Below are 24,027 nucleotides of genomic sequence, written 5' to 3'. Positions count from 1 at the left end.
GGATGATTGTTTTGATGTGCTCTTGGATTCGGTTTGCCAGAATTTTGTTGAGTATTTTTGCATCGATATTCATAAGGGAAATTGGTCTGAAGTTCTCTTTCTTTGTTGTGTCTTTGGGTGGTTTAGGTATAAGAGTAATTGTGGCTTCGTAGAAGGTATTCGGTAGTGATCCATCTGTTTCAATTTTGTGGAATAGTTTGGATAATATTGGTATGAGGTCTTCTCTGAAGGTTTGGTAGAATTCTGCACTAAACCCGTCTGGATCTGGGCTCTTTTTAGTTGGGAGACCTTTAATGACTGCTTCTATTTCCTTAGGAGTTATGGGGTTGTTTAACTGGTTTATCTGTTCCTGATTTAACTTCGGTACCTGGTATCTGTCTAGGAAATTGTCCATTTCCTGAAGATTTTCAAGTTTTGTTGAATATAGGTTTTTATAGTAAGATCTGATGATTTTTTGAATTTCCTCTGAATCTGTTGTTATGTCTCCCTTTTCATTTCTGATTTTGTTAATTTGGACGCACTCTCTGTGTCCTCTCGTTAGTCTGGCTAAGGGTTTATCTATCTTGTTGATTTTCTCAAAGAACCAACTTTTGGTTCTGTTGATTCTTTCTATGGTCCTTTTTGTTTCTACTTGGTTGATTTCAGCTCTGAGTTTGATTATTTCCTGCCTTCTACTCCTCCTGGGTGTATTTGCTTCTTTTTGTTCTAGAGCTTTTAGGTGTGCTGTCAAGCTGCTGACATATGCTCTTTCCTGTTTCTTTCTGCAGGCACTCAGCGCTATGAGTTTTCCTCTTAGCACAGCTTTCATTGTGTCCCATAAGTTTGGGTATGTTGTACCTTCATTTTCATTAAATTCTAAAAAGTTTTTAATTTCTTTCTTTATTTCTTCCTTGACCAGGTTATCATTGAGTAGAGCATTGTTCAATTTCCAAGTATATGTGGGCATTCTTCCTTGATTGTTATTGAAGACCAGTTTTAGGCCGTGGTGGTCCGATAGCACGCATGGGATTATTTCTATTTTTTTGTACCTGTTGAGGCCCGTTTTTTGACCAATTATATGGTCAATTTTGGAGAAAGTACCATGAGGAGCTGAGAAGAAGGTATATCCTTTTGCTTTAGGATAGAATGTTCTATAAATATCCGTTAAGTCCATTTGGCTCATGACTTCTCTTAGTCTGTCTACATCTCTGTTTAATTTCTGTTTCCATGATCTGTCCATTGATGAGAGTGGGGTGTTGAAATCTCCCACTATTATTGTGTGACGTCCAATGTGTGTTTTGAGCTTTAGTAAGGTTTCTTTTACATATGTAGGTGCCCTTGTATTTGGGGCATAGATATTTAGGATTGAGAGTTCATCTTGGTGGATTTTTCCTTTGATGAATATGAAGTGTCCTTCCTTATCTTTTTTGATGACTTTTAGTTGAAAATTGATTTTATTTGATATTAGAATGGCTACTCCAGCTTGCTTCTTCTGACCATTTGCTTGGAAAATTTTTTCCAGCCTTTCACTCTGAGGTAATGTCTGTCTTTGTCTCTGAGGTGTGTTTATTGTAGGCAGCAGAATGCAGGGTCCTCGTTGCATATCCAGTTTGTTAATCTATGTCTTTTTATTGGGGAGTTGAGGCAATTGATGTTGAGAGATATTAAGGAATAGTGATTATTGCTTCCCATTATATTCATATTTGGATGTGAAGTTATGTTTGTGTGCTTTCATTCTCTTTGTTTTGTTGCCAAGACGATCAGTTTCTTGCTTCTTCTAGGTTATAGCTTGCCTCCTTATGTTGGGCTTTACCATTTATTATCCTTTGTAGTGCTGGATTTGTAGAAAGATATTGTGTAAATTTGGTTTTGTCATGGAATATCTTGGTTTCTCCATCTATGTTAATTGAGAGTTTTGCAGGATAAAGTAACCTGGGCTGCTGGCATTTGTGTTCTCTTAGGGTCTGTATGACATCAGTCCATGATCTTCTGGCCTTCATAGTTTCTGGCGAGAAGTCTGGTGTGATTCTGATAGGTCTCCCTTTATATGTTACTTGACCTTTTTCCCTTACTGCTTTTAATATTCTTTCTTTATTTTGTGCGTTTGGTGTTTTGACTATTATGTGACGGGAGGTGTTTCTTTTCTGGTCCAATCTATTTGGAGTTCTGTAGGCTTCTTGTATGCCTATGGGTATCTCTTTTTTTATATTAGGGAAGTTTTCTTCTATGATTTTGTTGAAGATATTTACTGGTCCTTTGAGCTGGGAGTCTTCACTCTCTTCTATACCTATTATCCTTAGGTTTGATCTTCTCATTGAGTCCTGGATTTCCTGTATGTTTTGGACCAGTAGCTTTTTCTGCCTTACATTATCTTTGACAGTTGAGTCAATGATTTCTATGGAGTCTTCTGCTCTTGAGATTCTCTCTTCCATCTCTTGTATTCTGTTGGTGAAGCTTGTATCTACAGCTCCTTGTCTCTTCTTTTGGTTTTCTATGTCCAGGGTTGTTTCCATGTGTTCTTTCTTGATTGCTTCTATTTCCATTTTTAATTCCTTCAACTGTTTGATTGTGTTTTCCTGGAATTCTTTCAGGGATTTTTGCGATTCCTCTCTGTAGGCTTCTACTTGTTTATTAATGTTTTCCTGTGTTTCCCTAAGGGAGTTCTTCACGTCTTTCTTGAAGTCCTCCAGCATCATGATCAAATATGATTTTGAAACTAGATTTTGCTTTTCTGGTGTGTTTGGATATTCCATGTTTGTTTTGGTGGGAGAATTGGGCTCCGTTGATGCCAAGTAGTCTTGGTTTCTGTTGCTTGGGTTCCTGCGCTTGCCTCTCGCCATCAGATTATCTCTAGTGTTACTTTGTTCTGCTATTTCTGACAGTGGCTAGACTGTCCTATAAGCCTGTGTGTCAGGAGTGCTGTAGACCTGTTTTCCTCTCTTTCAGTCAGTTATGGGGACAGAGTGTTCTGCTCTCGGGCATGTAGTTTTTCCTCTCTACAGGTCTTCAGCTGTTCCTGTGGGCCTGTGTCTTGAGTTCACCAGGCAGCTTTCTTGCAGCAGAAAATTTGGTCTTACCTGTGGTCCAGAGGCTCAAGTTCGCTCGTGGGGTGCTGCCCACGGGCTCTCTGCAGCGGCAGCAACCAGGAATAACTGTGCCGACCCTTCCGGGAGCTTCAGTGCACCAGGGTTCCAGATGGCCTTTGGTGTTTTCCTCTGGCGTCCGAGATGTATGTACAGAGAGCAGTCTCTTCTGGTTTCCCAGGCTTGTCTGCCTCTCTGAAGGTTTAGCTCTCCCTCCCACGGGATTTGGGTGCAGATAACTGTTTATCCGGTCTGTTTCCTTCAGGTTCCGGCGGTGTCTCAGGCAGGGGTCCTGCCACTCCTGGGCCCACCCCCACGGGAGCCCAGAGGCCTTATACAGTTTCCTCTTGGGCCAGGGATGTGGGCAGGGGTGAGCAGTGTTGGTGGTCTCTTCCGCTCTGCAGCCTCAGGAGTGCCCACCTGACCAGGCGGTTGGGTCTCTCTCTCACAGGGTCTGGGAGCAGAGAGCTGCTGCGGGCCGGGATCCACGGGTGTGGGACTTCCGGTAAACACAGAACGTGCCCGGTCCTAGAGGAATTCTGCTTCCGTGTGTCCCGAGCTCACCAGGCAGCTTTCTTGCAGCAGGAAAGTTGGTCTTACCTGTGGTCCCGAGGCTCAAGTTCGCTCGTGGGGTGCTGCCCACGGGCTCTCTGCAGCGGCAGCAACCAGGAAGACCTGTGCCACCCCTTCAGAGAGCTTCAGTGCCGCCAGATCTCCTTGAACTGGAGTGCGGGTGGTTGTAAGCCAGGTAACACACACCCAGTGCTAGATTTACAGCCGAGCACCACCACATCCAGCCTTTACATGGCTGCTGCACACCTGAACTCAGGCTCTTATGCTTGTGCAGCAGTAACGTTACTCAGAGGTCTCCTTGACTCTTGACTGCTTGAAATAGAATAGGCTTTTCTGACATTGGAATTGTAGCGCCTAGTTCCTCGTGCTCATGTGCACAGCTGGTTTCATGCTTAGGCAGTCAGGCTTAGGTTTTGGTTGGAAGCCAGGTATATTTATGGTCCTTAAGACATAAGACCTCCCTCTCTCCACCTCACACCCTGAATACTTGGCCATTTCTCATCCTTCTTCTCAGCACACATTATACAGGGCATCACTGATGCAGATGGGAGCTGCAGAACTCCTGATCCACTAAGATGTGAGACATGTCATCTGCTGACTCCTGTGGTTCCTCACCATGATGCACTTTATCCTCTAAGACTCGAGTCAGTGTGAGGCCTTCCTCTGTAAGTTAATTCTGTCAAGTGTTTTTCCCAGCCACAAGACTAGAAGTCCGAGAGTGGAGAGATGGGCTGGGCTGTTCCTCACTTGGTTCAGAACTTGCTTGGTCCCTACCATCAGATAATCCCAGGCACAGAGACTGCAGTTGCACACGCTGTCAAGGTGCATTCTAGCTGCAGCGTGGCTCAGGACTCTGTGTCTTTGCACCTGACTGATAGCCCACTGCGTAGCTGGACTGCATCATAGGAGATGACCTGTCCTCACCTTTCTCTAGTTTTACTTCTCTCTTCTTTCCTTCTCCTCTCTCCCCCACCCTGTTTCTTCTTGTATTCCTTTCAGCAGACTGGACTGCCCCAGTGATCCTGCACTTCTGCTTGTCATGCAATGGAAGATGGCTGTGTTGCTGTCTGCTCAGTAGTGTTACAAGTGATATATGATTGGCCAGCATCACCCTTTTTATTGTTCTTGGGTAATTTTCCCTATTCCACGTGTTTCTCCTGAAAATAGGTGTTTGAGTTGCTTTGTTTTTATTACAAATGAAACATGTCTGAGAGACCAAGGAGGGGCATTCCTGACTAATGGAGCACATATATGTTTAAGGTCTTAAGAAACTTCTGGGGGTCTCTAAAGTGTTCCTACCATGTTACACTCTCAGCAGCAACGCATGGCACATTCCATCCTTCCTCAGAGTAAGACGAACTTCCAGAGGAACAGACGTAGCTTAAATCAGAAAAACAAATTCACTCAAGAAGAGCTTTGAATCACTAATAAATGTTGACTGAAACACAGAAAAATGGTAGAAGCACTTTGGAATGCCTCCTGTGTCTAGCTAGTGTCTGTGGACACCCATGTGCTTTTTTTATTTTTTTTACTCTTTCCCGGGTGTTTGGACAGACCGAGGATACAGACATGCATGCCTGAGGACATAATGTTTTAATTATACAGATGTGTGTGGCATCCAGCTTGAAGTTCTCTGTAAACGGGGCCAGCTGTTCCTGACATTTTCCTCTTCTCTGTTTTTTCTTTGTATAGAGGCAGACAATGAAAAATGATGATTTCTGTTCACTCTGATCAAAGACTGTTAACCTTTCAGCTATAGCCATATCACAAAGCCAAGAACTACTCATTGAAGGGGGGAAATGGGCCTGTTGACATTTTACAGGACTTTTTGAAATGTTAAAGATCTTTTTGAGGGTGGGGCCAAGGGCACAGACACCTGTAATGTGTGCACTGTCCTGAGTGTCCTTACATTCTCAGGAAACAGGCGGCTACTGCTTTGTCTGTACTCTTGGAACCAACACATACCCTCCAGAAAGGACCAGAGTTTGTTGTGCTGATAGATTATAGGGTCACGTGGTAGACTGTGCTGAGGCCTTCACAGCCTCTGTTGAGGGAGTAGTACTGGAGGGGGGAGCCTTTCTGTCCGGTATTCTTAAACAATGCTTGTCATTTGGGGCTTTGATATGTTGCTTAGGCTACGACTTGGCAGGACACTTCCATAGAGCAGGACACACAGATTCGTATGGTACCAAAGTGGCAGGAAAGCAGTTTTTTTTTCATTTAAGAATTTAAGAGGAGGGCTCAAAACCTGTGCACTCTGTAATTTTGGTCAATCGTCATTGGCTATCTGTTAGTCTGGCAGGCATGAGTTTTAAAAACATGAAAACAGTATTGGAAAAGGATGTCCCCGGCTCAGGGGGAAACCCAGGCTTTGCCAACCTGACTTTAAACATCTTTTTTCATAGAACTTAGCATAGCTATGCTGGAGGTGGGGTGGGCAGTGTAGGGAAGAAACTTAATTATGCAAATTTTGATCTTAAAGCTTTATTCGTATGTTTCCTGGCAGGCTGTTCTTTAATCTCTAGAGCAAGATTGCTCAGAATTACCATATATTCTCATCAATTTCATTAAAATTATAGCAAAGGTTGTTTTTGCTATAATCAAGAGTGATTTTGATTAATACTTAGGAAATCAAACCCCTCACCAGCAGTGGGAATGAGAACAACCTTCTCAGTCAGTCGTCCTTTCTCTTCCTTCTCTCCCCTTCTTGCAAAAGGCCAAAGATACAAATGCACCAGAGGGATTTTTAACAGTCTGTTTGCTTTTGCAGATAGTTCTTAGGAAAACACTCCAAAATGGGAGTCCATTTTCCTCTCTCTTGAGTGTGAAGAAAGAACACACGAGTGCAGACCAGCCTGCCTTGGCTGGCAACAAACAGTGCCAGGAGCATACACCCTTTCTTACAGGCTGACTGTTAAGTCAGCAGAGAATACTGGGAAAATCTAGAAGATGAAGAAGGTAACATACCCATGTACCCATGTAAAGAGGACATGAAAATCGCAGACAGGTATTAGATAAAAACTAAAGGACCAGTCGAAGATGATCTATCTTTGCTTTTAGAAACCATACCTACTGAGGCATCCCACATTATAACTTGCTTTGACTTCAAAGCATAGTTTGACATGTGTGTTTTTGTGTTTATGATCTGTTCATGAGCGTTCATTAGTACACTGTGTACAGTGTGAGGAGGAGCAGGTCATTGAGGGAGAAAAAGATACTGGAAAGCTAGTCATTTGACACGCTATAGTTTCTAATGTTTCAACCACACCCTCCTCCATTTTCCCTCCCTTCTTTCCATTCTTTTGAGTACTGAGGCTGGGAACCATGACCTTGCATGTGCTAGACAAACACTCTATCAATGATTCTCTGTTGCCTCCTTATTGATCTGTGTAATAATTTTTGATCACAGGATAGGTGTAAAGTAGTGTATCTTCACTATCTCCTCCTTCAAGGAGTGCTTAGTACTCTAATCAAAGACAGAATCCATTTGTCCATTGTCTTTTTCCTTGCCAACCTCTATGGTTCCTGCTTTTAGGAAAAAGTGGGGCCAGCTTACAGGTTCAGAGGTTCAGTCCGTTATCATCAGGGCGGGGGCAGGGCAGCATCCACACAGACGTGGGTCTGGAGAAGCTGAGAGTTCAACATCTTCCAAGGGCAGATAGGAGAAGACTGGCTTGCAGGCAGCTTTTAGGAAGTCTTGTCAGACTATTTCTTATGTTTGGACACTGTAGGTATCTGTGTTGCACTGCTTTCTTAGGGCTACTGGGACACAGTGGAGTTAAAGTATACATTAACAACTGGCCACACAGCAACATTTGATCCATTAAAGACTGAATACATGACAGTATGTATTATTTACTTCTTTATTGCTTTGAAAGACACCATGGCCAAAGCAAATTAAAAATAAAATTAGGATGATGTTTCCAGAAGGTTAGAGTCCATGATGGCAGAGAGAAGCCATGGTGTCAGGAGCAGCTGAGAGCTTACATTTTGGGTAATTTAGTGTGAGCATGAGTGAGTGTGTGTGTGTGTGTGTGTGTGTGTGTGTGTGCGCGCGCAAGAGTGTGTACATTTATGTGTATGTGTATGTATATGTGTAAGGAGAGAGAGAGACAGAGAGACACACACACACACACAAAGAGAGATTGATATGTACCATGGTGCCTATGGAAGTCCAAGAAAAGTTATGGAGTTGATAATCTCTCACCTCAACATCGGTTCAAGGAATAGAGTTCAGGTTATCAGGATTTCTGCTTTTTATGCAAAAGATAACTGTACAATAAACTGGATAACTTAAAATTTGAAAAGAAATAATAATTATTTTCCAATTCCCCAGAGTAGAATTCCCCAGAGTTCCAAATATCAGCAGAGCCATGCTCCTGAGTGTTCCTGGATTTGAATGGAATCCTTCCTTCCTCCCCCCACCCCATTCTTAACTACTTTGTATCTCACTAAAATATAAGAACAGCTAACCAGTTTCCTGTGAATAGATGTGATGTCTTGGAAGCCTTTCTTCTGGATTTAGATTAGTGTGAGCAAAGGATGTGTCCCTCAGGTGAGTGGAATGCCATTCTTTGTCACCTCAGCTTTCACAAATCCTTTGTAATCACAGTAATTGCAAGAAGCTGTGCAGACAATAGGGTCATGGTACAATGTTCACAAATGCCAATGTGTAGCAAAGGCCTAATAATACACTAGGTGTGAATTATGAACCTCAATTAAGGCCTTTGCCAGTCATATTGCCCAGTTAGAATATACATAATTGTAAGTAGGACTCCATTTTTTTTTACAAAGAGAATATTTGCTTGTTAAAAGTGTGACATTCAAGAGTTAGCTTAATAGAATGTGGAAAGATTTCCCAATGAATACTGCAGACCTCAGAAGAACAAAGGCGAGCACGTGGTTTATTTTAAACAGATGTCATCTGCTGTGGAAACTTCTTTCAGGCAAAGAATACAATGTTCTTACTGTTCTCCAGGCCTGTGATGGATTGTTATATACATAGGAGAAAGGGGGAAATAGTCTCTCTATTTATGCTTTGAACTTAGATGCCTAAAGCAACACAAATCCATCAATTTACATTTTGGGTATTAGGCGGCTGAAAGATTCCCACTAGAATAAAGTTCAGCTTTAGCAGTGTTGTCCTCCTCTGAAGGCTCTAGTTTCTTTGCCTTTCCTGAGTTTGTTCTTATTGTTTGTTTTGCTTCTTTTTGTTTTGTGAAAGGTGTCTTCATCTCATGGATCATGGCTCCTTCCCCTGATCCACTGACCACATGTTGTCTGATTATCACTCTTCTTTTCTTATCATGACCCTAGAATTCACTTTGAGCCTGTCCAGATAATACAAGATAATAACTGTATCTCCAATACCTTAGAAGCTAGCTTAGTTACATTTTATAGTGATTTTTGCCTCATAAAGTATCAACTGTGTATGCCCTGACACTCGAAATGAGAACACCCCTGAGGGATTGCGTGCATTACAGGAAATTGAACATTATATCATTAGCATTGTGTCATGATGTCACACTGTTTTTATTTTACATAAAACCACAATAGATTCTCAGAAAAGATCATATCTAGACAACTTCCATATATGGTTTTAAAAACAGTGTAAGATCTTATGAAAACCAGAAATGAAAATTCCACAATATGTGTGTTAAGTGAGGGGTCAGCTGAAATGACTCAGACCCATTGCAGGGGCCTAAGTATTTTTTCCTTCCACTAAGTGGTGGTTAATGAGCACACATTAAGCTAAGTGGACTGTGCGTGCAGTCTTCTTCTTTTGTAGCCTGGGTTCTGCTATTTTGCACAGGTCTGGTATTCATGTTTTTGCATGTGTCTCATTTGGTAATATCTTTGTTACTCACAACGCAGGTCTAAGTGTGACAAACATGTCGAGTGTACAGTGGGGTTGTGTCTCAGCGGCTCTACCACAGGTGTCTTGCCTCAGGCCTCTTGGGCATTCTTTGTGCAGAAATGTTAGAACTCATCTACCCAGTGATCCCACAGGGATGTTGGGTGATAGCCAGGACATAATGATTCTCTGGTTGGGGGGGAGGGGAAAAGGGACATGATGCTTTAAGTGTGTTTTAAAAATTATCACTTTTACTTTTGAAATTATAACATAATCCCAACATTTCTCCATTCCCTCCACTTCTCCTCCCACCAAACCCTTCCATGTGGGCTGGAGAGATGGCTCAGTATTAGGAAGTGTATTTTACTCTTCCAGAAGAACTGAGTTTGGTGCCTAGTACCCTTGGCAGATGGCTCACAACTGCCTGCAGTTCTAGCTCATAGGCTCTGATGCCTCTGGTTGCCTTGGGCATTCACACATACACAGGATGAAAATAAAATAAAATAAAATGTTAAAATGACTCCCATCTACTCTTGCTTGCTCTCTTTCAAGTCCATGACCTCCTTTTTCATTAATTGTTGTTACATGCAACTATGTATAGATTTTCCTACATACATAAATATAACCTATTCAACCTGTCTGATGTTGCTTGTATGTTTATGTTTTCAGTACTGACTACTTGGTATTGGGTAAAAATTGACCTGCTCTTCCCCAGGGAAGACTATCAAAGTCTCAGCATTTCTTAGTTGCATGTAGTTTTTGTGTAGAGTTGAGGCTTCACAGGCTCTCATCCACTTTGGCGTGTCTATTAGCTTCGTAAATCAATTAATTTATTGAGGTTAGTTACTGAGAAGAAACTGTGTGACTGAAAGGCAGCTGCATCACCAAAAGCTCACCACAGAGGCTGGGGAGAGGGTTCAGTCCGTAAAGTGATTGCTGCAAAGCACAGGAGTCTGAGCTCAATACCGAACACCCACGTGACAAGCCAATGCTAGTGGCACACACTTGTGCTCTCATTGTTGGTGAAAGGCGGAGAGCAGATCCTTGGCACTGAGTAGCAAGCTGACTTGACTTAATTGCTATGTTCTGTGTATGTATAAAAGATTCTGTCTCAAAAAAAGAAGGGCCTTCAAATACCCACAAAGGTGTGTGTGAACCCAAACCTAGAAACATACACACACACACCTGCACATACATCTACAAAGTTTGGTTTTGAAGTTCCACCCCAGCATGGGTGATGGCTCGCCAAAGCTGTAGATAGAGCGCTCTGAACAATTTACAGGTAGCCCAAGGAACCAGAGGCATTTTGTTAAGTTTTATATGCCCTACGAGTTTATCTTCTCACTCTAGGAAGGGATTAGCAGTGACTGACTTTATGGAGGACCATACTTTGAGCTGTTGGAAGGGACAAAAGTCCTTAAAGAAAATGATGTGCAGTAAAGAGTCACAGGGTAGGTTGTAGCTAGACTGGAACTAAAATCCTTGCCCTGCCTTGTTTAGAGCTGCTTCACTCCAGTCCGTTTCTATCTTCAAGAGGCCTCCTTCATGATATACCTTCCTCCTCTTCTTTGAGGTAGGGTTTCAGCGTGTAGCCCTGGCTGGCCTAGGACTTGACACGTACACCAAGCTATACTTGAAATCGCTGTGCATACCAGGCTCGCCTTGCACCTGTAGTAGAATGTCTGCTGACTCCCAGTTCCTGGGAGTAGAGAGGCTCTCGAGAGGACCTGGATTCAGTTCTCAGCATCCACATGATAACTCGCAGATGCCTCTAAGTCCAGTTTTAGGGAATCCAATGCCCTCTTCTGATCTCCAAGGATTCTTGCACACTCGTTGATTTTATGTGTGTGTGTGTGTGTGTGTCATATTAATAACATATATTAAATAAACAAAAAATATATTTATATATATTTCTTGCCTACGTAGGTGCAGAGTATCACTCTTTGCCTTTGCTGAGGAAAGGTTTCCTCTTTCAAATTAGCTGCCCCTAAGCCATCATCCAGCTCACACACAAGTCTTGAATCTCCTTATGAGCAGCAGTAATTAGATGGACCAGAACATGAGAAGGGGAGAGGAGCAATAAAACAGGCGAAGTAATTTCGTATTATTTCCAGACTGGTATCTCAGGGAAAACTGCTTAATGGGCTGCTTGTTCTGTAAGTTGGGTTAGCATTCAAGTGTGTGTTTCTGGGGTAGTGCTTTGGGCCCAGGGCTAGAGAGAGAACTGTCCATCTCTACTGGTTTATGGTACTGTTAGTGTCGGTCAAGAGGATAAGATCTCCGGTCTGAGTGGAGACTGGTTCGATCCCTTTGGTAAGAGATCACCATAGAAAGGTTGGCTCACCAGCTAAAACCTTACTGAAAAGATAGAATGGTTTTTAAAATGAGACACTGTACTTTTCTTTTCCACGATCCCCACCACCATTGTTCAAAGCTTACCGACCAGTCATGTAAAAGGTCCTAAGTCTACCCTATGATCAAGTCAGAAAAGCATACATATTTTTCACATTTTCTGGACTTGATAATACTGAATCCCATGTTCAGGATTTGGAAGTAATATGTAAAGGACTCTGAAAAGAAGCAAGACTTGGCTACTAGGCTGTAAGCTTTTGACTCAGAAACTTTTTCGGTGCATTTGTAAGCTTGGCAGTAGCAGTAATCCCCAGGTTGTGGAGAGGGTCCACATGACCCTGTAGCTTTGGGCAGGTTGAGTATGGTACACTGGGTGGTTCCATTTAAGTGGGGCTGACAGTGCTGTTTGGAGGGGTATATGGGAAGATTTGGAGGGAGGGAAGGGAGAACTGTTGTAGTTATAATCTCAAAAATAAAGGGCCTTTTGCACACCAAGTAAGTGTGCTATCATCAAGCCATTTCCCTAGTCTAATAACATTTCCTGTATTCATTTACCTAGATAAAGCTTGAGTTTTTTTCCCCATACCTTGGCTACTGTGAATAGTTGTGCACTGAGCGTGAGCGTGCAGATGCCTCTGATTTACCAACCTCAGTTCCCAAGCTTCATATAACTGGATTATAGGATAATTCTATGCTTACTTTTCAGGAGTGTCCATACCATTTTCCATGGGCTAGGATTAAAGCTAGCTTCATTGCACTTGCAATTTTTGTTTCCTCAAAGATTAGACTTGTCGTGCATTATCTTTTAATTCATCGGTTGACCATAAACATCATTTCTTTGTGGAAAATGTCACATAATTGCATGGGTCATTCTTTAGCTGTGGTGAAGCATTTTGGTTGGACGCACGTTAGTCTCCTTGTTTTGTGGTTCTGGGAATTGAACCCAGGGCTTTCCACTTGTGGAGTGAGCCCTTGGCCTGTAAGCTCCGCCTCACTGCTGCAGTTTGCTCTTTTGCCTATGCTTTGGGAATGCTCTTCAGGAAACCATAAGCCAGACCAATTCCCGCTACTTCTTTTAGTAGCTCTTCAGGATTGGGTATCACATTTAATAAATTGCAAATTAATTATGATTCAGTTACTGTATTGGAATAAAGGTCTAATTTTATTCTTTTGTGTTTTCTCACCAGTGATTCCTGAAGACACTATCCTTAACCCTTTGTGCATTTTCAACTCTCCGTAAGTTCGAGTTTATTTCTGGGTTGTGTATTTTACACTACTATTATTTTGCTTTTATTTTTGGTAGCTTTGTAGCATACAGGTCGAGTACTACTTATACGGATTTTAGATCATTTTGTATTTCTGACTTTATATTATCACCAACTTGTAGTTCGTGCCTGTCACTGACCAATGTTGGCCCTGTCACTTTCCACACTGGCCACACAGGGCTTTCACTTATTCTAAACTGAGTCCTAGGATTTGTGATGTGTGATTTTATTTGTTCTGTTCCTCGAGTGCTTGTTTAAAATCTAGACTCAGACTTGAAAGCTAGCTTAGTCATTAAGATTTTGGTTCCCAGCATCCATGGTGGGCTGCTAGCTCTACCTCCCAGGGAACTGACATTCACTTCTGGTTTCCAAGAGCACCTGGACCTATGTCCACAAATACACACATACGTGTAATTTTTAAAAATTAAAAATAAATAAAATTAAAATCTAGACTCTCCATTTGAGACAAAGTGTATGATATTCAGCTTTCTGAATTAATCCTTGTATACAACTGCTTCTTCTGTGGGGTTCCAGAAATGACCCAGCAGTAAAGATCACTGACTGCTTTTCCACAGGACGTGAGTTTGTTTGATCCCTAACATCCACATGACAGACCACAGTTATCTGTAATTCCAGTTGTAGAGAACTTGACACCCTCTTCTGGCCTCTAAAGGCACTGCATGCATGCCTTGCAGAAACATACATGGCGCCCCAACGCATACACACACACACACACACACACACACACACACACACACACACACACACACACAAATAAGAAATTTCAATCGTTTCCTTTAGATTACCAACTTTGTTGTTTTTTAAAAATGTTTTGCTCTGCTTGGCTTTCCCTTTGTTCTGCTTTCTAGCTTTCTGAGGTGTAACATGAGGGCTGATGTATTGCAGGCTTCTGGTCAGGACTGCTTTCCATTTGAATGTATTGTGATCCCATTTGCCCTTGTGTCCGGATCCTGACTGGTTTCCGTCTAGTTGGTTTTCCTTGACTTATGGATTGTCGAGAAGAGTGTTGTTTAATTTCTACGTATTTGTGAGCTGTCTCTCTCACCATTCAGTTTTAGTTTCATGCTGTTGTAGTCAGAAAAGAGACTTGATATGATCTCACTCTTCCATAATCACCGCTGGATTGTGCTTTGTGTATTAGCACATGATCTGTGATGTTCCCTATGTGTGCATTTGCAAAGAATACTTGTAAAACCCACTGTTTCTCTTAGGTCATCCATTTGATGATGGAAGTTTCCTATTACTGTGTTACATTCTATGTTCATATCTATTAATGATTGCCATATATGTTTGGGTGCTTGACAATGGAGATGTGTGTGTGTGTGTGTGCGCGCGCGCACACACACACACACACACACACACACACACACATCTCAAATGAATTTGACTTGTTGCTAAAGTAGTCCTTTTGCATTATGTAATGATCTGTTTCTTTCTATCACAATGGAGTGTTTGACTTCTGCTCTATTTTTTCCTTTGTATTTTTGTTTTCTGTTTGCATTCACACCCCCTTATTTTTTTAAATGACATATACCATGTCAAGAGTCTATTTTAGCATCAGCCTCAGTGGTGAACACTTGCCTAGTACGTTCTAGGTCCTAGGTTCAGTTATCAGAACCACAAATTATAATGGTAAGGACAAAGAAAATATTACAATCTTTCCTTCATTTTAAAAAGTACCTAAACTTAAAATTGTCTTCTTCTTTGCAGGATATGGAGACTTCGATGATTTTAATCTAGAGGATGTGCTGAAAGAAACTTCCTCAGTAAAGCGTGACTCAAACAAACAAGTCCACCAAGCAGACACTGTGGTCGGCCGTGCACCACAGTCACAATCTTGCCTTCAGAAAAGTACACGCATATGAGACTAGCTGTACCTCCAGATACCTGTTAGTTCTGTTGTGCAGGCTTGTGTCGTCTCGTCATACGTGTGTCATCTTCCTTTTTCATTCAGTCTATGTCGAATCCATGAGAGAACATGCATCTGCCTTAGCCTTTTTTCTGCTGTACAAAAAGAGAACTCCGACCCATTTCATACCCCTCACTGTTTTGTTTTGAGACAGGGTCTCTTGATTTAGCCCGAGTTGTCCTGAAATTCTCTGTGCCGACAAGGCCGGCTTTGACTTGGGTCCAGTGCTAGAGCAACAGTGACTCTTAGCCACTGATGTGCATTTCTAGCTTCAGAACCCATGACTTTTTATGATTCTTCAGTGTGATCCCCACAATGGCCTTGGGGACCAATACCGAGACCATTCTCACGATGTGACTTCTATAAACCATAAAGCAGCCACTGTGTTTTACAATCTGCTTCCTTTCATCCTCCCTTCTCCCTTCAGAGAGCCACTTTAGCACCACGACTAGGAGGACAGGAACAACCAGAGCCCCATCAAATCCAGCAGGTAACGAGGTGTGGGAAGTGAGGAAGGCCAGACTCACCTGAGAAGGGACACAAGGAGGGACTCGTTGGGACTCCATCTGGGACAGGGTCAAAAGGAGCCGTGTAGAATTTTTAGCTGCACATATGAAAAGTCAGCAAAGGCACCCATGTGAATGTTAGATTTAATTCAACAGAATCCCATCTGGTTGGTCACTGTGCCTTACGTGAAAGCCATGCATTTCCACTTCCCTATTGCTTTGGGTAACGATAGCTGCCAGAATCCAGGTACAGGAGGCAGAAGGGGTGAGCTGAACTTGACTTAAGCCCCAGCCTATCCCCATAGCTCCCAGGTTAAACATGAGCCATTCATAGTCGAGCAGAGTAGGGCAACCTGAGGCCTAAGGAGAAGTCTTCAATGAAGATATTCAGACGTTTTCTTGAAATTCTCTAAGTTTTTGAAGATCTCGGGAGAGTTTGTGTATGTGAGTCACATCTATAAATACTTTTCATCTGAGAACTTAGAACTAAAAACTGATATTAATCTGCGGAAAATAAAAAATCATATGCATTGACATATGTGGTGGGTTTTTATGAGAAATAACTGTGCTTATAAGGTGAGAACATAATTTAGAGTAATGAATGACATTATTTTATAGTTTTCTGTAATGTCTGGCTTCAATAGAATGCATCTGGATTCTGTGTGTGTGTGTGTGTGTGTGTGTGTGTGTGTGTGTGTGTGTGTGTGTGCGAGCATGCTCGTGTGTACATGTCTGCGTGTATGTGTGTGTTTGTGTGTGTGCGTGCCTGTCTCTGTGTGTGTATGTATGTGTATGTGTGTGCATGTCTGTGTGTGTATGTGTATGTGTGTATGTGTGTGTCTGTGTGTGTATGTTTGTGTGTGTGTGTGTGTGTGTGGTACTGTGAGACAGACTTGGAATCACTATGTAGACCACACTTTACTAGACAGACCAGACTGGCCTCAAATTCACAGAGATCTATCTACCTGCCTCTACCTCCCCACCCCCCAACCCCTGTGCTGGGATTACAGATGTGTGTTACCACTCCACCTGGATTTTTAATATCTGCAACTGGACTGAGCAGTTATAAATTCCTGAGGTTCAATACAACATGCGGAGAAAATCCAGGCTCATGCAGAATTGTAGGAGAAAAGGGGAAAGAACTTCTTTAGTATTTTCTTATTTATTTATTTACTCCCTTTTTGTTCCAATTGCTGCCAGTTTCCCTGCTCCCTTACACAGTCTCTTCCTCTATCTTTCCCCTTCTCCTCAAAGAGGGTGGAGCCCCCAGGGTACCCACCCCCACTCAACATCCCCCACACCTAGCTGGCACATCTAGCCTCTGTGGGGCTGCATTCATACTCTTCCACTGAGGCTAGTAAGGTAGCCCAGCCAGGGAAACAGGATTCACAGGCAGGCAACAGCTTTAGGGACAGCCCCTGCTCCAGTTGTTTGGGGACCCACATGACCAAGCTGCATATCTGCTACATATGTGTGGGGACCTAGGGCCAGATGTGCATGCTCCCTGGTTGGCAGTTTCAGACCCTGAGAGCTCCAAGGGTCCAGGATAGTTGACTCTGTTCATGGTCCTTTGGAGTCTGTGACCTCTTCTGGTCCTTCAGTCCTTCCTCCAGCTCTTCCATTGGACTCTCCTATTCTTTGAATGAATCATTCACAGTTTGCTAGCGCTGTGCACTGGTCACTTGGAAACACTGATACCCCAACCAATGCACAATGTAATATATTACAGAATCACACCGATTCCTGTTGCCCCCATCTCATTGAACAAAGCGTTCAGTAAGTCATACGGGGTGGCACAACCTGTAATCCCAGCACTGTGGAGGCAGAGGCGGGGAGAATACCCAAAGTTTGAGGATAATCCTGTTCTGTATTGCAAGTTCCAGGGTACTCAGGGTTACAACAGCAAGATCTCTTGTCCAAAAACATAAACAAATAAATGATGAGTAAAACAATGATTTAAAAAACCATCTAGATATTGAAAGCTGCTCATATCACAGCCATCAGCAAGTTTTTGGGAAACTCTGTCTTTTAAATTCCAAGTTTCGTTACTGGCAGCAGATATGATCAGGGAGGCTACAGGGATAGTTCAGTGGTGCAGAGCACTAGTGCCTGTGTGGCAGCATTCCTCTTGGAGGCTCTGCAGGGGAGTGATTTCTCTCCTTTTGCCATCTACATTCTTTGGCTTATGACCACTTCTTTCATCTTCAAAACCGTGGATATGCCAGTGTTTCCTTTTTCAGTTTGTCTATTTTTCCGTATCTGTAGCCCAGGCTGATTTGAAACTTGTTATATAATTCAGGCTGCCCTCCAAGTCCTCCTCCTCCTGAGTCTGCCTGTCAGATTCTGTGATCATAAGTGGGCACCACCACACTTGGTTCTTGTGGATCTTCTGTGCATACAGTCCTGTCACCTACAGACCGTTTTCAATATCCTTTCCTCATTCTTGCTGGGACTGCTGGTACTGCATTGAATAGAATTGGTAGATTGGACACGGTTGTCTTGTTCCTCAGGTTAGAAGGAAATCTTTCAGTGTTTCCCCCCTTGACTATGTACCCTGGTCCCTCATCCTGTGTGGTCCTCATTCCGTTGGGTGACATTGCTTTCATCTTAGTTACTCTTCTAGTTGCTGTAAGAAAACACCAGGGTGGAAGCCGCTTAAGGGAGAGTTATTTTTGCCCAGTTTGAGCGATGATGGCGTACACTCAGCTCACTCCATCACCTGTGTACAGGCTAGGATCTCAGACCGAAGAACCATGTCATCTGCTGTAGGTTCTTCTTTTCAACACAGTTTACCGAGTCAAGATGATCTCATACCATATTGCTGGAGGCCTCTCTCTCAGGAGGTTCTAGAACTCATTGAGTTGACAATTCCCGCTAACCACTCTAGCTTCTATGGCTGATATGTGGAATTGTCATCAAAAAGATGTTAAATTTTGTCAATTTCTCTTTCTATACTTACTGACATGATCACATGCTTTTATGCTTCATACTTTTAATGTTTAATGATTTAATTTATGTTGAGCAATCCTGTGTCCCGGGCATGAATCCAGTTTTGATTATAGGGTGCAATCTTTTAAACGTGCTGTTCATTCTCTTTGCTAATGTAATGTTTCCTTGATTTTTGCCTCTATTCATATAGTTTTGCTTGTTTTTGGCGTTCTCGCCTGGCTTCCCGTGAGGGTCATGCTGCTCTGATGAAGCGAATTTGGAATTATTTCCTCCTCTTTAGATCTGCAAAGATTTGAGAAGGATTAGCTTTAACTTTTCTTTGAATTCATTTTTTTCAACAGGATCCAGGGTTTTTTTTTTATTTTTTTTATTTTTTATTTTTTTATTATCTTGAGTATTTCTTATATACATTTCAAGTGTTATTCCCTTTCCCGGTTTCCGGACAGACATCACCCTCCCCCCTCCCCTTCTTTGTGGGTGTTCCCCTCCCAAACCTCCCCCCATTGCCACCCTCCCCGCATAGTCTAGTTCACTGGGGGTTCAGTCTTAGCAGGACCCAGGGCTTCCCCTTCCACTGGTGCTCTTACTAGGATATTCATTGCTACCTATGGGGACAGAGTCCAGGGTCAGTCCATGTATAGTCTTTAGGTAGTGGCTTAGTCCCTGGAAGCTCTGGTTGCTTGACATTGTTGTACTTTTGGGTCTCGAGCACCTTCAAGCTCTTCCAGTTCTTTCTCTGATTCCTTCAACGGGGGACCTATTCTCAGTTCAGTGGTTTGCTGCTGGCATTCGCCTCTGTATTTGCTGTATTCTGGCTGTGTCTCTCAGGAGCGATCTACATCCGGCTCCTGTCGTTCTGCACTTCTTTGCTTCATCCATCTTGTCTAATTGGGTGGCTGTATATGTATGGGCCACCTGTGGGGCAGGCTCTGAATGGGTGTTCCTTCAGTCTCTGTTTTAATCTTTGCCTCTCCCTTCCCTGCCAAGGGTATTCTTTTTCCTCATTTAAAGAAGGAGTGAAGCATTCACATTTTGATCATCCATCTTGAGTTTCCTTTGTTCTAGGGATCTAGGGTAATTCAAGCATTTGGGCTAATAGCCACTTATCAATGAGTGCATACCATGTATGTCTTTCTGTGAGTGGGTTAGCTCACTCAGGATGATATTTTCCAGTTCCAACCATTTGCCTACGAATTTCATAAACTCGTTGTTTTTGATAGCTGAGTAATATTCCATTGTGCAGATGTACCACATTTTCTGTATCCATTCCTCTGTTGAAGGGCATCTGGGTTCTTTCCATTTTCTGGCTATTATAAATAAGGCTGCGATGAACATAGTGGAGCACGTGTCTCTTTTATATGTTGAGGCATCTTTTGGGTATATGCCCAAGAGAGGTATAGCTGGATCCTCAGGCAGTTCAATGTCCAATTTTCTGAGGAACCTCCAGACTGATTTCCAGAATGGTTTTACCAGTCTGCAATCCCACCAACAATGGAGGAGTGTTCCTCTTTCTCCACATCCTCGCCAGCATCTGCTGTCACCTGAGTTTTTGATCTTAGCCATTCTCACTGGTGTGAGGTGAAATCTCAGGGTTGTTTTGATTTGCATTTCCCTTATGACTAAAGATGTTGAACATTTCTTTAGGTGTTTCTCAGCCATTCGGCATTCCTCAGCTGTGAATTCTTTGTTCAGCTGTGAACCCCATTTTTTAATAGGGTTATTTGTTTCCCTGCGGTCTAACTTCTTGAGTTCTTTGTATATTTTGGATATAAGGCCTCTATCTGTTATAGGATTGGTAAAGATCTTTTCCCAATCTGTTGGTTGTCGTTTTGTCCTAACCACAGTGTCCTTTGCCTTACAGAAGCTTTGCAGTTTTATGAGATCCCATTTGTCGATTCTTGATCTTAGAGCATAAGCCATTGGTGTTTTGTTCAGGAAATTTTTTCCAGTGCCCATGTGTTCCAGATGCTTCCCTAGTTTTTCTTCTATTAGTTTGAGTGTGTCTGGTTTGATGTGGAGGTCCTTGATCCACTTGGACTTAAGCTTTGTACAGGGTGATAAGCATGGATCGATCTGCATTCTTCTACATGTTGCCCTCCAGTTGAACCAGCACCATTTGCTGAAAATGCTATCTTTTTTCCATTGGATGGTTTTGGCTCCTTTGTCAAAAATCAAGTGACCATAGGTGTGTGGGTTCATTTCTGGGTCTTCAATTCTATTCCATTGGTCTATCTGTCTGTCTCTGTACCAATACCATGCAGTTTTTATCACTATTGCTCTGTAATACTGCTTGAGATCAGGGATAGTGATTCCCCCTGAAGTCCTCTTATTGTTGAGGATAGCTTTAGCTATCCTGGGTTTTTTGTTATTCCAGATGAATTTGCAAATTGTTCTGTCTAACTCTTTGAAGAATTGGATTGGTATTTTGATGGGGATTGCATTGAATCTGTAGATTGCTTTTGGTAAAATGGCCATTTTTACTATATTAATCCTGCCAATCCATGAGCATGGGAGATCTTTCCATCTTCTGAGGTCTTCTTCAATTTCTTTCCTCAGTGTCTTGAAGTTCTTATTGTACAGATCTTTTACTTGCTTGGTTAAAGTCACACCGAGGTACTTTATATTATTTGGGTCTATTATGAAGGGTGTCGTTTCCCTAATTTCTTTCTCGGCTTGTTTCTCTTTTGTATAGAGGAAGGCAACTGATTTATTTGAGTTAATTTTATACCCAGCCACTTTGCTGAAGTTGTTTATCAGCTTTAGTAGTTCTCTGGTGGAACTTTTGGGATCACTTAAATATACTATCATGTCGTCTGCAAATAGTGATATTTTGACCTCTTCTTTTCCGATCTGTATCCCCTTGATCTCCTTTTGTTGTCTGATTGCTCTGGCTAGAACTTCAAGAACTATATTGAATAAGTAGGGAGAGAGTGGGCAGCCTTGTCTAGTCCCTGATTTTAGTGGGATTGCTTCAAGTTTCTCTCCATTTAGTTTAATGTTAGCAACTGGTTTGCTGTATATGGCTTTTACTATGTTTAGGTATGGGCCTTGAATACCTATTCTTTCCAGGACTTTTATCATGAAGGGGTGTTGAATTTTGTCAAATGCTTTCTCAGCATCTAATGAAATGATCATGTGGTTCTGTTCTTTCAGTTTGTTTATATGATGGATCACGTTGATGGTTTTCCTTATATTAAACCATCCCTGCATACCTGGGATGAAGCCTACTTGATCATGGTGGATGATTGTTTTGATGTGCTCTTGAATTTGGTTTGCCAGAATTTTATTGAGTATTTTTGCGTCGATATTCATAAGGGAAATTGGTCTGAAGTTCTCTTTCTTTGTTGGGTCTTTGTGTGGTTTAGGTATAAGAGTAATTGTGGCTTCATAGAAGGAATTCGGTAGGGCTCCATCTGTTTCAATTTTGTGGAATAGTTTGGATAATATTGGTATAAGGTCTTCTATGAAGGTTTGATAGAGTTCTGCACTAAACCCGTCTGGACCTGGGCTCTTTTTGGTTGGGAGACCTTTAATGACTGCTTCTATTTCCTTAGGAGTTATGGGGTTGTTTAACTGGTTTATCTGTTCCTGATTTAACTTCGATACCTGGTATCTGTCTAGGAAATTGTCTATTTCCTGAAGATTTTCAAGTTTTGTTGAATATAGGTTTTTATAGTAAGATCTGATGATTTTTTGAATTTCCTCTGAATCTGTAGTTATGTCTCCCTTTTCATTTCTGATTTTGTTAATTTGGACGCACTCTCTGTGTCCTCTCGTTAGTCTGGCTAAGGGTTTATCTATCTTGTTGATTTTCTCAAAGAACCAACTTTTGGTTCTGTTGATTCTTTCTATGGTCCTTTTTGTTTCTACTTGGTTGATTTCAGCTCTGAGTTTGATTATTTCCTGCCTTCTACTCCTCCTGGGTGTATTTGCTTCTTTTTGTTCTAGAGCTTTTAGGTGTGCTGTCAAGCTGCTGACATATGCTCTTTCCTGTTTCTTTCTGCAGGCACTCAGCGCTATGAGTTTTCCTCTTAGCACAGCTTTCATTGTGTCCCATAAGTTTGGGTATGTTATACCTTCATTTTCATTAAATTCTAAAAAGTTTTTAATTTCTTTCTTTATTTCTTCCTTGACCAGGTTATCATTGAGTAGAGCATTGTTCAATTTCCACGTATATGTGGGCATTCTTCCCTTATTGTTATTGAAGACCAGTTTTATACCGTGGTGATCAGATAGCACGCATGGGATTATTTCTATCTTTTTGTACCTGTTGAGGCCCGTTTTTTGACCAATTATATGGTCAATTTTGGAGAAAGTACCATGAGGAGCTGAGAAGAAGGTATATCCTTTTGCTTTAGGGTAGAATGTTCTATAAATATCCGTTAAGTCCATTTGCCTCATGACTTCTCTTAGTCTGTCTACATCTCTGTTTAATTTCTGTTTCCATGATCTGTCCATTGATGAGAGTGGAGTGTTGAAATCTCCCACTATTATTGTGTGAGGTGCAATGTGTGTTTTGAGCTTTAGTAAGGTTTCTTTTACATATGTAGGTGCCCTTGTATTTGGGGCATAGATATTTAGGATTGAGAGTTCATCTTGGTGGATTTTTCCTTTGATGAATATGAAGTGTCCTTCCTTATCTTTTTTGATGACTTTTAGTTGAAAATTGATTTTATTTGATATTAGAATGGCTACTCCAGCTTGTTTCTTCTGACCATTTGCTTGGAAAATTGTTTTCCAGCCTTTCACTCTGAGGTAATGTCTGTCTTTGTCTCTGAGGTGTGTTTCCTGTAGGCAGCAGAATGCAGGGTCCTCGTTGCGTATCCAGTTTGTTAATCTATGTCTTTTTATTGGGGAGTTGAGGCCATTGATATTGAGAGATATTAAGGAATAATGATTATTGCTTCCCGTTATATTCATATTTGGAAGTGAGGTTATGTTTGTGTGCTTTCATTCTCTTTGTTTTGTTGCCAAGATGATTAGTTTCTTGCTTCTAGGGTATAGCTTGCCTCCTTATGTTGGGCTTTACCCTTTATTATCCTTTGTAGTGCTGGACTTGGCATTTGTGTTCTCTTAGGGTCTGTATAACATCAGTCCAGGATCTTCTGGCCTTCATAGTTTCTGGCGAGAAGTCTGGTGTGATTCTGATAGGTCTCCCTTTATATGTTACTTGACCTTTTTCCCTTACTGCTTTTAATATTCTTTCTTTATTTTGTGCGTTTGGTGTTTTGACAATTATGTGTCGGGAGGTGTTTCTTTTCTGGTCCAATCTATTTGGAGTTCTGTAGGCTTCTTGTATGCCTATGGGTATCTCTTTTTTTAGGTTAGGGAAGTTTTCTTCTATGATTTTGTTGAAGATATTTACTGGTCCTTTGAGCTGGGAGTCTTCACTCTCTTCTATACCTATTATCCTTAGGTTTGATCTTCTCATTGAGTCCTGGATTTCCTGTATGTTTTGGACCAGTAGCTTTTTCCGCTTTACATTATCTTTGACAGTTGAGTCAATGATTTCTATGGAATCTTCTGCTCCCGAGAT

The 24,027-nt window shown here is 41.8% G+C and overlaps 1 protein-coding gene across 1 annotated transcript in view; it reads left to right on the top strand.

The window, feature by feature from the left end:
- Nucleotides 1–24,027, top strand: part of LOC148005601 (ralA-binding protein 1-like) — a 96,550-nt gene that overhangs the window by 30,209 nt on the left and 42,314 nt on the right. The window contains 3 exon segments of the mRNA XM_087551467.1: nucleotides 13,029–13,077; nucleotides 14,838–15,016; nucleotides 15,464–15,526. The gene's annotated coding sequence lies outside the window, so the exon portion shown is untranslated.

This window comes from Rattus norvegicus, chromosome 5 (genome assembly GCF_021556685.1).
Source record: "Rattus norvegicus strain SHRSP/BbbUtx chromosome 5, alternate assembly SHRSP_T2T, whole genome shotgun sequence".
Taxonomy (NCBI): Eukaryota; Metazoa; Chordata; class Mammalia; order Rodentia; family Muridae; genus Rattus; species Rattus norvegicus.
The sequence above is the reverse complement of the archived record's forward strand: the minus strand, read 5'-3'. Positions and strand labels throughout refer to the sequence as shown.